Genomic DNA, 12,388 nt, shown 5'->3' with positions numbered 1-12,388 from the left:
TGCTTCTCCCCCGATTTCAACCTGGCCAGCCACTACACGTCCTTTTCGTCGCGAAACGTTGCCCGCGTCCAGATATGCTAGATGAAAAAAACGCTGAAAGGAGAGGAAGAATACAGACTGTGTTAGAGATACTTCCGTTGTGAAAACGGAATGGAACAGCTCCGCCGTCTGCAGTATGCTTTTCTTGTATTAGGAATATTTGTTGGCAAATCTTGACATATGTATGTACCTATATGAAATTCTGCGAGAGAAATTGACCCGCATATTCGTTAGTTGCGTGTTGTGGGACCTTAGCCGAGCAGTCAAGCGAGCAATTAACGAGTTCTTCGGTGTGGCGCGCGGCGCGGCGCGGCGGACGCGAACAAGGGCCACGAAAGGGGAAGCGGTTATGTGGAGGGGATGGTTGGCGCGTGGCTCCGATCCTCTCCCTCGCTCGGTCGAACCTCCGACGATTTCGAACTCGCGCGGCCGTTCGGAGAGAAAGAGAGAAAGGCAGATGCTGGGGTACTTCTTTTGGGTCGGGCTCTTACCGAGGCGGTATTAAACGTACGAGAAGAGCCGGCACCAGCAAGGAAGGCTGCAAGAGGCAAGCACCTGCCGTAGGCGCACGGTGTCGGGTCACTCGGATCCTCGAACACGATCATCCATAGCGCCTAACTTGACTGGCTGCCTGCCTTCTTGGATGGCTCGACTGTTTGACTGCTCGACTGCCCCTATGCCCACGAAAAATCTACTCATCACGAAAAATCATCCAACGAAGAAAGAGAAAAGTCACGAGTAGGTACCTGTCGCGTAAAACAAGACGCGCGTCGTTAACTAGTCGGTCTATCTGTCGGTTCTTCTTATACCGGTGATAATGCTCGAAACGAAGATTCGCGGGCTTGGAAAAGATTCGTTTGCTAAATTGTAGGTGTGCATAGCGGTAGAATAATAATTTACAATACCGAATCCTTGCCACCGAATTTTCAAATAAATTACCTTTTCGTATAAGTAAAATATAATTATTTTATATCGTTCACTCGAATACAATTTCTTCTGGTACAAGAGATTTCTGCGTTGCTACGTTGTCAAGGCTTGTCGAATAGCAGCAGTTTCGCGAATGTTTCGCCAAAAGTTATAGTAAGTAAGAAACACGTAGCGTCGAAGCACGCGCCAAACTCACGCGTTCCATGTGTCCCTCTTGGTTTCAGCTGTATCTTCGACTGACACGTCCGAGCCGCAAAGATCAAAGGATCAAAGGATTAAAGGATAACGATCCTGGGTAGATCGAGAGATGCGCCATTGCAATGGACACAAGCTGCGTTTATAGCCGACCAAGAGGAAGATGAAAGGGAGGAAGAGAAGAGAGAAGCGAAGCAGGTTGCAGGCCAACGCGCTTGTGTAGGCCAATGGGTACGACTACGAGTCGTACGGTCTCGTAGCTACGGTGTGCCGACACCAGACCCGCATGATCAAAATGAAGAAATAGTACGAGAGGGAAAAGGAAGAAGGAGCAACGCTAAAGAGACTCGGCTACGCCGCGGCTGCGGCCGCGGCCGCTACGATCGACAGTACTAACCCAGTGAATGTGGCACCCAACTGCCGAGGCACGCACGCACGATCCTCCATGTTCGAATGTCCGAGCCGCTTGGTTTTTATCGAGGACCGGTCTAACGGCGTCTACCGCTAGTCTGCCATCTTCACGGATTTCCCCATTTCTCGCAGCATTATTATAGCAGGCTGCCTGCCTATCGATTCTGTGATGGGCACGCGCACATCGTATCGTGGCTCGTGGCTACCGAAACCGAGGTCCAACCTTTCTTCAATCACAAATACGCTACTAAAATCATTCAAAATGATTGCAACTTTACGTTAAAACCGTATCATTTAGGTACGGTGTAGAAATCGCATCTCCCTCGTGTACTTACTCGCGATCAATCACCGACGCACATTGCGACGGACGAGAGAAACAAACGTCGCGTCGCGTCAAGAACGTGGAGAGGGTGGCGCAGATTGCCGCCCCGTTCTGATTATGTCTGACATCACCTGCCCTCCGCAGGTGGTTGTCTATCCCACGATACGCAACTATTTATTCCCGTGTAAGATCGATATAGTCGACCAACGACCAGCCGCTCGACAACCCCATGAAAGATAATGTCGATACGTACACCCCCGTAATCACTTCAAACACCCTTTGATCGACAACGATAGTTACGTCCTGCGCCCTCGGCGCAGGAGCCAACAGCCGAGCCGAGACACTCTTTCCGTTTCGACTGAAAAGTTGCGAACGCAAACATGATTGCATCTCTGCGTATCCACCTAATTAATATTTCAACGGACTATGACCCGCAGGATTACCAATACCACTAATACATAATTATCTATATATAATTGATAGATATTCGAAGACGTAAACGAATCAGTTAGGCCAGAGGAATCCTACGAGTGGATAAAACTGTACGTTCGGTTAATCATTTATCGATTCTCGAGTCTATTATCATCCTTGCCTTGTTTGATCTGCTTTTATCACCGCGCACACTTATGTCAACGTCCAATCGTGTATCGGTAATCATATTTTTTTCCTACCCACCCTCGTTCTACCAGCAATCACTTATGCGGGAGTACGCACCTGGCCACCCCCGCACGCGCTGTTACACTCTTGACCACCTTACCTGGCTCTACGCATGCTTGCACGCGTGCTACTCCTCGGTGTCGGTGTCGGTGTCGGTGTCGGTGTCAGTGTCAGTGGCAATGTCAGTGGCAGTGTCAGTGTCAGTGTCTTAGCCACGTTCTATACCATTTTTCTACAATTCACAACGTCCAAAGAAACGTGGCGCGCGTAACGAAAAGGACGAGCTCTCGTCGATGAAAATTGTTGAGCGTTCGAGCGGCAAGGCTAAAGGTCATCGAGAAATAAACTGCGGGCGTCGGCGTCGCGTCTCGATACGATACACGTCTGCATGCACGCAAGCTGCTACGAAGAGAAGAGACGTTGGCCACCACAATCGCCACTTCCAAAGAGAAAAACTCAAAGTAACGATCGCGGCAGATGTACGGCACCCATACGTGAATTTGCTTCTACACCTACGATCCTTTTCTTGAATACGGATAACGCATAATCGTCGATAATGCTTCCATTCGAACCTTCAACCCTTTTACCATCCATCCTCGGCTGGGGCTGGGAAACGTAGCAGCCCTTGAAAACCTGAAATCATCCCTTTCCCGCGTTCCTCGTCTTTCTCTGGTATCCAACCGACCCGACCGCGACCGACCGACACCGACCCACGACTATTTGAATAAGACATCTAGACGATTCGACAGCTGCGAAACCAGATCGAAGGCTTTTTTCGAGTTTTCCAGCGATTTTTGCATAGCGCAGGTGATGCGGGCACGCGACCACCCTTTTCTGTGTTCTGTGTTTTGTGTTCTCGGGCTTGCCCATTCCTCGACCATTCGTACCCGCACAACTCTTTCGGAAACTGTCCACCGTGAGTTACGAGGACCTCGATTCTCGGGAAGAAAAGGCTCGCAGGAGGGAAAAAGAGACGCGTAGCCAACAGATGCTGCGTTTTCCTGATTCCGCATGAGAAACGCGGTACCACCAACTGTGTACATGTCAAAACAGGATAATCCTGCTTTGCGGGTAGTTCCTTTCGTCGGCGAGTTTCCGTTCTCTCAATTTCTTGCATACCGTTTCAATTTCAAATTAAACACACTCGAGGTGTTAGATGCGGAAGCCAGGTGAATTTTCTACATTTATTTCGACCGCTAACATTTTCATCTGTTGCTTATGGTTACTTACCGAGTAAATTTGATTTAATAACCGTTGAAACTAACAATTTAACAGCTAATTCCGTATAGTAAATTTTCGACAACACCTTTCGGACTAGAATAGTTTCATTGTACGTTGGCGTCGATTGGACGTTGTCGTGTTTTTGTGCCATAACCCATTATATTCGATGATTCATGTTTGGAATGCAACCGGTAAACCCCCAGTGTTTTCTTTGACGTAACGAACGAAACAGAAAACACGATATAATGATATATCGTAACCAACCACTTTATTCCCACGCATTTTCGGTTGCGCGGCACAGTCTGGCACGCATAAAACCTCGTCCACCCTCGCGGTCGTTGCTCACCGACGTAGTTCCGCGTACCCTTTCAATGAGAAAAAAACTCCCTTAAACATGTTCGCATGAGACCGCATCGCGTAATTTCCGACTGACAATGAGAGGGAACCTGGCAATAACAACAACGAAAACAACGAAAACAACGACGATAACGACGACAATGTCCGCGACGTCGTCATCTACGCCATATGGTACTTTCTCGCAAAGGAACTCGACGATTGAACCACGTGGTTACCAGAACCGACCAATTCTATCCAAACTATTTGCAATATACATACGTTTCCAGTGAAATGGACATACATACATACAAATACATACATCTAATGCTGGCAGAACCGTTCGTTATGGAATAGGAACGAGACATATATACAGAATCGTCTGACCGCTAGCCACATGTCATCGAGATGTTTACATGCGCAAAGAAATGCGACATGCTCGTCTATCGTTTCGCGAGAGCAAACAATAATAGTTGCTTACCGCAAACGAATATCGAGGCGCCATTCTCGGCATAGAAGATGGTGTTGCTCGCAAAAGGTACTTCGAGGCGAGTACCTACTGCCAACAGCAAGGATAAGAAGAAGAAGAAGAAGAAGAAGAAGAAGAAAAGGCGAACGTTTATGCCGTTTACGATCTTTCTGGGCGCGAAGAAGAGGTGAATAACATAGTCCAGCGCTAAAAAGACTGAAGAAAAAGGTTGGCCAGGCACGAGAATAAAACCGTTGCGGTTTACGGATGATTTTATGGCGTAACTCACGACTACGCAGCTATTATTATCTATCCCAACGATAGAAATTGGCTGCCTTTTAATAGACACTCGCCTCACATTCTGGACACCTTTGATGATAGCCAACTCGCGATCAGTCGCGGTCGGAGGTTCAAGCGATTCCAAGGAATAACGTTCACCTACCGTGATAGAGCGCGACCAAAGTAGCAGAAACACGCGATATACAATATTTGTTTAAAAGATGTTACGAGTCGGCCCTAACAATACAATCTAATTTGCGTTGATGTTATTTTCTCGAGTTTTATGACAAGACTTAAGAGTGGAACGTTTAAGAGCTACCAAAATAGAACGAGTTCTGATTCTTAGTACGAATGCCGTGGTACTGTTTATCAACACACCTACTCTGTTTTTACTTCCTTCCATCGGGATTATCCTACATAAAGCTGTCTCCCTTTTGCCGACGTTAGTTGTCTTAAAATTCCAATAGGCTTATGTTGGGAGTATCGGGTTTTGGACTTTTTTTCGTACGCTTATACGTTGGATGCTTGCCGTATGTCAGGGTGGACCACCAGATGGTCCACGATGCTCTGCTTCGGCGGGTTTGCCATCTGATGCCAAACTTTTGCATTGTTTCGTAGGAGGGCAAATTGTTCGCGAAACGAATTCTGCGAGTACGAAACGTATCCAACTCATTCGTCTATCGCGAGCAAATAAAACTAGGATAAACTTCGGGATCATGATAGAAAATTTCGTTAAATGAGATTTAGGTGAAACTCGTCGAGTGGATGGATGCAATTTCAAGCCCGGAGAGCGTAACAGTTTTGTTTTTCAGGGTGCGACAGAGGCAAAATAAGCCGGTTAACTAAATATAAGACGAAACGCTGACCGAGTCACGTTTGCAACAAGCCACGTGCAGCACGCGTGCTTCGACTTGGTGCACCGACAAAAGAATCGCGAATGGAGAACCGGACTCTGCAACGAGAGTCGTATAGTTACGAAAATACAATTCCGCCTTGCAGTGTCAAGGACGATCTGTAAATGACTCTTTGTTCCCCTTGAATGGAGACTTTTATGACATGTGCATGAACCCTTAATTAATTAAAAATACGACGCTGGCATGTACATGTTGGTTGCCAGACGCGAAACACGTAATTAACTTCTTTGCCGTTAAGTAATCGAGATAAAAGTGGAAAGATTTCGCGTGGTGTCGACCGAGGTACAAAGAGATTTTGTCCTTTTCCTTTTCGTTTGTTTTTCTTTTTGTTTGTTTTTCTTTTTGTTTGAGGCGGCGAAGGTCGGTAATATTATTTCAACTGGAGCTGCGAGTCTCCTCTACGGAGAACGAGAGATCTTTATGCATTTGAATATTAAGTAATTTTATGAAATGTTTATCTCGTTAAAGAAATCGCGCCAAGAAAACTGTATCGAGTATCGAGTATCGAGTATCGAGTATCGAGGCGCGGAATGAAGGCAACAAAAGCTGAATAGCCTTGTCTGGTATTGTTTTGTCTCGATTAAGTGTCAGTCTTTCCCTCCTTTTTTCGAGTTTCTTCTTTGTCTCCCGTGGCGGCACGTACCCTAGTTTTGGTGGAGTGATTTACAAGTCATTCCAGCGTGAAGGCAGGTGACCGTGCCGCTCGAACGCTTAAGCACTTAAGCACTTGCACGAGTCACGAACGTGAACGCCTCGCCAAGAAACGCGTGCCCCGCCGTCGATAATAACAATAATTTTGGTATCCGTTCACTGCTTCGATCAGAGTGCTCCAATGTATTATGGAAATCAGACGGATACCTAAAAAACGGAACGGTAGGTAATAATTTCCCGATTATATTTACAGGCGATTTAAAAACCTCCGGTTGAAAGGTCTGGAGGGAAATTGTTCCTCGAACATTTCTATTATCGTACATATGTTCAAAATTATTATTCCATTGCATCCTACCATAAAATAACATTACGTGTACCAAGCCAAATAACTTAAATCTAATATTCTTTGTATTTTTTTAATCATCTTTAATCATGTTCCAAGTTTCAATCGTTTTGGTTCTTTTCAGGAGAAGACCAACAAGAATGCCTCGCAGCAAAATCACTTTTCCGAGGGAAGAAGGTTTATTCTGGTTCCGGTAAAGGACGATTGAAGCGAGTATCGGCAAATCGTTAGACCGTAAAATCATCATCCGCGGGGGTTCTGGATTTACCCTCTCCGTATACATTCGGAATCGACGATCGGAATCACGTTGAAATCGTTCGATCGAAACGACTCTACGGAAAAAAAGTGCACCGAGAACAAGTACGTAAACGAAAATTGTTGATCCGTGACTCCGAAACCTTTGCTTCGTTTGAAAATTACCGAATGTTACTGTACCATTTACACGGGTTGCGAACCATGACCGTGACTCGATTTGAAATTCTCTGTCCGATGTTTATTCGTTTAAATCTACGTTTCTACTCTCTACTAGAAATGAGAAAAATCCTAATCAGAAATAATAACGAGTAGTTTGTCAACGATTGTATAAAATTCGGTTAATGTAGGTACTATGAGAAGAAATTCTACACATATTTCTTCTTCGATGTGCATTCAATTGTTAGCCGCGTGTTTATTTTTACGTTGCAAGTATTCTACTTTTGCGTTATACCCGACCCGACACGACACGACACGACACGACACGACGCCGACGGTAACATTTCACTTACTAGTAATAAAAAGATAATAAAAGGTAATAAAAGTAACGAGGAAAGAGCGAAGAAAGTAACGGTACGGTTTTGCGCTATATGCAATTACTCATCTCAAGTATGGCTGGAAACTGCGCCCCTGACGTGCAAACGAGCTAATGTGTCAAGGTCGTCGAAAACGAACGTTCAATTTCATGTCTCGAGCAGCTCAGGAACGATCTTTAATATTTGGCCGAGGACTCGTTAACACGGCTGACCCGTGCAAAAGTACGGACACCCTTCAATTACTTCTCACGTACCAAAGCGAAACCATGCTGGATAGATTATGGTTTGCGCTCACGCACTCTCCACTGTAATGTACAAGCATCGATACCATGAGGGTACCATAAATATCAGTTTGCGCGAGAAACCGATCGGATCGCTAAGGTGGAACGCTGAAACGTTCAAAGTTGGCTACGCGACGCGACGCCGACGCCTAAGCCAACGTTGCTTCAGAGTTGAACATACACACATCACGCGCATTAACTACTCAAAACTCCTTTTCAACTAATTTCCTATGGCATTTTGTCTGATTGTGGATAACTGTCCAACTCCTCTCAAGATGATCCGTTATTTATCGATGACGCGAGTCCTACATGGCTCCACATTTCCATTTTCCGTTAATTTCTCTGCTACGCCCGAGACGTTCCTTATGATCCTTTGGAGCAGAGTATAACATCGGTTATACGAAACGTAAGCGGAAAGGCACGTGCTATCGCGTTCGTTTCGCGCAACTTGCTGTTCTAATAGTGGGGGTGTAGATACCAACGCGGTGTTTGTTCAAAAAAGGAAAAAAAAGTGCGAGGTCCCGGGGAGATTGAACGCATAGCAAGGAAGGGACATGGAAGAAGGTGTAAGTGGCATGGCTACGTCGTTGAATCGGCTCGTTGTTAACTTTCCTGCTCGGCTCTTTCCTTTCCTTTCCTTTTCTTTCCTCGTTTTATCTGGAACCTTCGGCCTTCCATCTTCTTTTCCTCTGTTCACCGTGTACCTACCTGTAACCTCTTCTTCTCACCGTTTGTTCAGCCGTAAGCGCGTCTCTGTTCATTTCTACCGACCGCAGGAAACGGTGCTATCTGTCGGAGCTATCTCGTAAAAATAGAGTATACACTTCGTCGTTGTCGAATCGGAAGATTTTTCAGTTGAATACTGGTTGGAAGCCGCTAAAAGATTTCGTCACTTCTCCCCGTTTTTTAGTCGAGCCTGTTGTGTTGCGCACGCCTCCTACGTTCAGGGAAAAGGGCTCTACCATGTTGTATGTGCATACAACGCTTCTAATATTAAACAACTTGCGTTCGACACGTTGGTAGAAAACTCTTGATTGTTTTTCCGCTGAAAGTTTATGCAGTCATCAAAAATACACGTTTTTAAATCAAATTCGAGGTTATTAAAGTACCGGCAGGAACAGAAATAAGAAAAGGAAAGAAATACATGGGATGCGAGCACGAGCGTAGGGTTGCGTTCGAAAAATCTGCTTTGAATCCCAAACGCGGAGGTCGCGTTCTAAACAGGCAACCCTGCGCTCTTGTGAAATTGAAATTTCAGTCCCGAGGTTTGTCGATGAGTATATGACCGGCCCATCTCTGCACAGACAACGGCTATCGCGTACACACGCGATGCCATCGGATATTCGTGACAGGATCCCCGATAGAGGTCTCGTGCCATTCCAGTCCTTCCACAAATTAGTAAATCCCACACGCAGTGCGACTGCGCAAGCTGTGCAACTGGAAACTGGCAACTGGCAACTGGCAACTGGCAACTGGCAACTGGCAACTGGAAACTGGCAATTGGCAACTGGCAACTGGCGCTCCGTCACGCTGTCCTTGTTAGTGGATGCATCAGGAATAAGAAACACGTTCTTGCTAGTACACCCACGCACGCATTATCGATATCTAACAAGAAAATATCGATTCTTTGGAAATATTATCTGTAAATAGTAATGTGTTACGTTTACCGGCAGCGCGGTGTTGAAATGTTTGCCATGGGATGGAAAATCGTTGGACTATTTTTAAATACAACCGAGACGAGTACACATAGATTCACGTAAACCGTATAAAACATGGATCAAATACATCACTCGCCGTTAGACTACATCTTCCCTTCCGCTCTTATCTTTCTTTCTCCCCATCCTAAGCCCAAGGTGGCTACGGTGACACCTTGCCACGCGCCATCTAAACGTATGGGGGACTTTTTCCTCTTATCTGCCTGCGCAAACGTTTCTCTTTCGCCTGTACTACACACCTATCACCGTCGTAAATTGTCTCTCTTTTTCATCGTTTGCCCATTCATATACGATACTTTGCCGAAATTCCACACAAGTATTATCTACTTGTATGGTACACGTTGAATTTCAAATGAATCGTAAAATCATAAATAATAATTAACATGAAAATAATTACCAACTCTAGTCAGCACACCGGTTAACAAAATGTACCATTCTTTTACCAATGAAAGTAAATCGCGACTTAACGTGAATCGAAATGTTTTGTTCGTAGCGGCACGTGTTTTCGGTGAAAATGGAAGAGTAAACACACGGTGGCTGGAATAAAGTTACTTGGTTATTCGCGCAAGTTCTCGAGGCAGCTCCTCGATGGCTGTACGCCTTCGGGGCCCTCGTAAAGCCAGACGCAAATAAATAATTTCTCGCGCGTGCCTCCCTCCCTCTCTCCCGCCATCGTTTCAAGCGGAGGAGCGAGATTAGACGATTAACGTCCAGCCCCTGTCGACAGCCGACGAGATATGCAAAGTTTCTTCCATGCGAAAAAAGACCACGGCTTTCTTCGAAGCCATCGCGACGAGAATACCAAAACATCTTTTTCCTTTACCATTCCACCAGTACTCGCTATACCAATTTATTCATTTCCGAGGAAAGGCTTCCCTTTCTTTAACTGAGAATTATGGAGATTCCGAGAGATTTTTTCTTTTTCCCCGAATCCGATGATTTTTACGCGATACGGCGGCGCCGGCGCCGGCACCGGCACCGGCGCGCGGTAGGCGCGATAGACCTACAGCCTAAAGCCTATCGTCTGTTGTCTCGTGTCTTCCGTGTACGATAAATTTTCTTAAAATTTTTCACGGACCAATGGAGATGAAAAGGTGAACCGCTGGCGCTGGATCGAACGAAGGAAAGCTCTTCCCCAGGGGGTCGGTGATGGCCGAGTGAAAATAATTAATACCGCTCGTTAGTCTACGAAAGCAGCAATATGTGCGTATACAAACTTGACAGGATACGCGTAACGAATACATATCACGGGATGACTCGATCTTTTACTACCTCTCGCTTTGTCTCGGCCGCGCCCGCGCCGTTCGTAATCCACTTTCCAGCAGGAAATGGTCCAACGATGAATAATTAAGCGTGTTCACTCCAGGCGCCAGACTTTCGGTACGTGCCGTCGTCGAATGTATCATTTCGAAAGGGCTACAGGTGAACGCATCTGCGGAGCAATCGATTGATTTCTAACATTTAATGGATACGTGATCGGAGCGATCATCAAAGTGGCGTCCAAGTACGGTTAATTAATATTTAAACTGCGTTATACTTTATTAAGGGTGATACGATGATTATTACGGATTCGAGTAGCTTTATACCTGTACTACATGCTAGACTAATGTTTACGTAACAACAGTACACAAGTATGGTCGTCGAATCTTGCAATGCAACATAGAAACTGCCGACAGAGGCAGTGCTGTTTCATCGGGTACACATTCTTCGGTTGAGAAATGCCTGTCATTTTCGATCTAGCTTAGGGATGGCCCATAGGAAGGCTGCGAACTTGAAAACGTCAATTCGTCGAACGAGTCCATTTATGAAAGGTACGTGGGTGTGCACCTGGCCCAACCCTTTCTTCTTGGCCTGGGAAGGAATAGCGAAGGTCCGAGATTCGAGGACGGATGAATGGTTTACCTAGAAGAAACGATGCGTGCGCCTGGAATCGAGAGAGAACGAAGGAAAACCGCGTGAAATATCGAATGATGGCAAATCCATCGATTCCACTCACCGTGACTGATTTTTTCATCGACGACAGTATGAACCATGATGAACGCGTTTCCGAGACTACCGTGCGTTGTGTTATGCCTCGGGAGGAGCAATGGATCCTTTGAGGACGAAAGGGCTTGTGTAAATGTGACTATAGGTGTGCATTTCTTCTAATAAAAACACATTAACAGTTCATTTAAATCATTTCCTTGCGGACGGATACGAAAGGATACGTATTTCTCGTAGCGTATCACATTTTCTTTCTTCCTATTATACCTACGTGTATCTACATGTTACGTGTCGGTACGTTCTTGCGTTAGAATACAGCTCAACGGTTACGAAAACAAACTCTCGCTTGTACGAGTAAATCACGTAAGAAAGTTGCGCGCATCTAAACCCCGAAAATAGGTTTCTAATTTTCAAAGGGAACCGACGTAGCACCTTTCCGACACGACGTATCGATTTCCAAAGGTACAATAGTTTCAAATATATACCGGCGCTTCGATTGCATCGCAACGGCGCGGCGCGCGGCGCGCGGCATGCGGTGTTTATCCTGGTGGTTTACGCCCGATTGTTCTACGTATCTAAAAGTGGCTACCACGGTCTTTCAAAGTCCGTAAGCCTGGAAAATATCCCCCTAATTTCCTTAATCCTCGTTGCGGCATAGATCGAGCAGTGGCGAGTTTCAGTTTCGGTTTCGGTAATGCGATATTTCTTTTCTATCCGAGATTAAAGTCTAACGTTCACCCGAGGAAACGTAACAACAATCTGGCAACAAATTCAGTCGCAAATAACAAAATGAATACTTAAAGTTGTATCGATTGGTTAATTAATTAAATGTCTCCGTGTACTCTTTACTCGCACCTTAA

This window comes from Hylaeus volcanicus, chromosome 1 (assembly GCF_026283585.1).
Source record: "Hylaeus volcanicus isolate JK05 chromosome 1, UHH_iyHylVolc1.0_haploid, whole genome shotgun sequence".
NCBI classification, from domain to species: domain Eukaryota; kingdom Metazoa; phylum Arthropoda; class Insecta; order Hymenoptera; family Colletidae; genus Hylaeus; species Hylaeus volcanicus.
The sequence above is the reverse complement of the archived record's forward strand: the minus strand, read 5'-3'. Positions refer to the sequence as shown.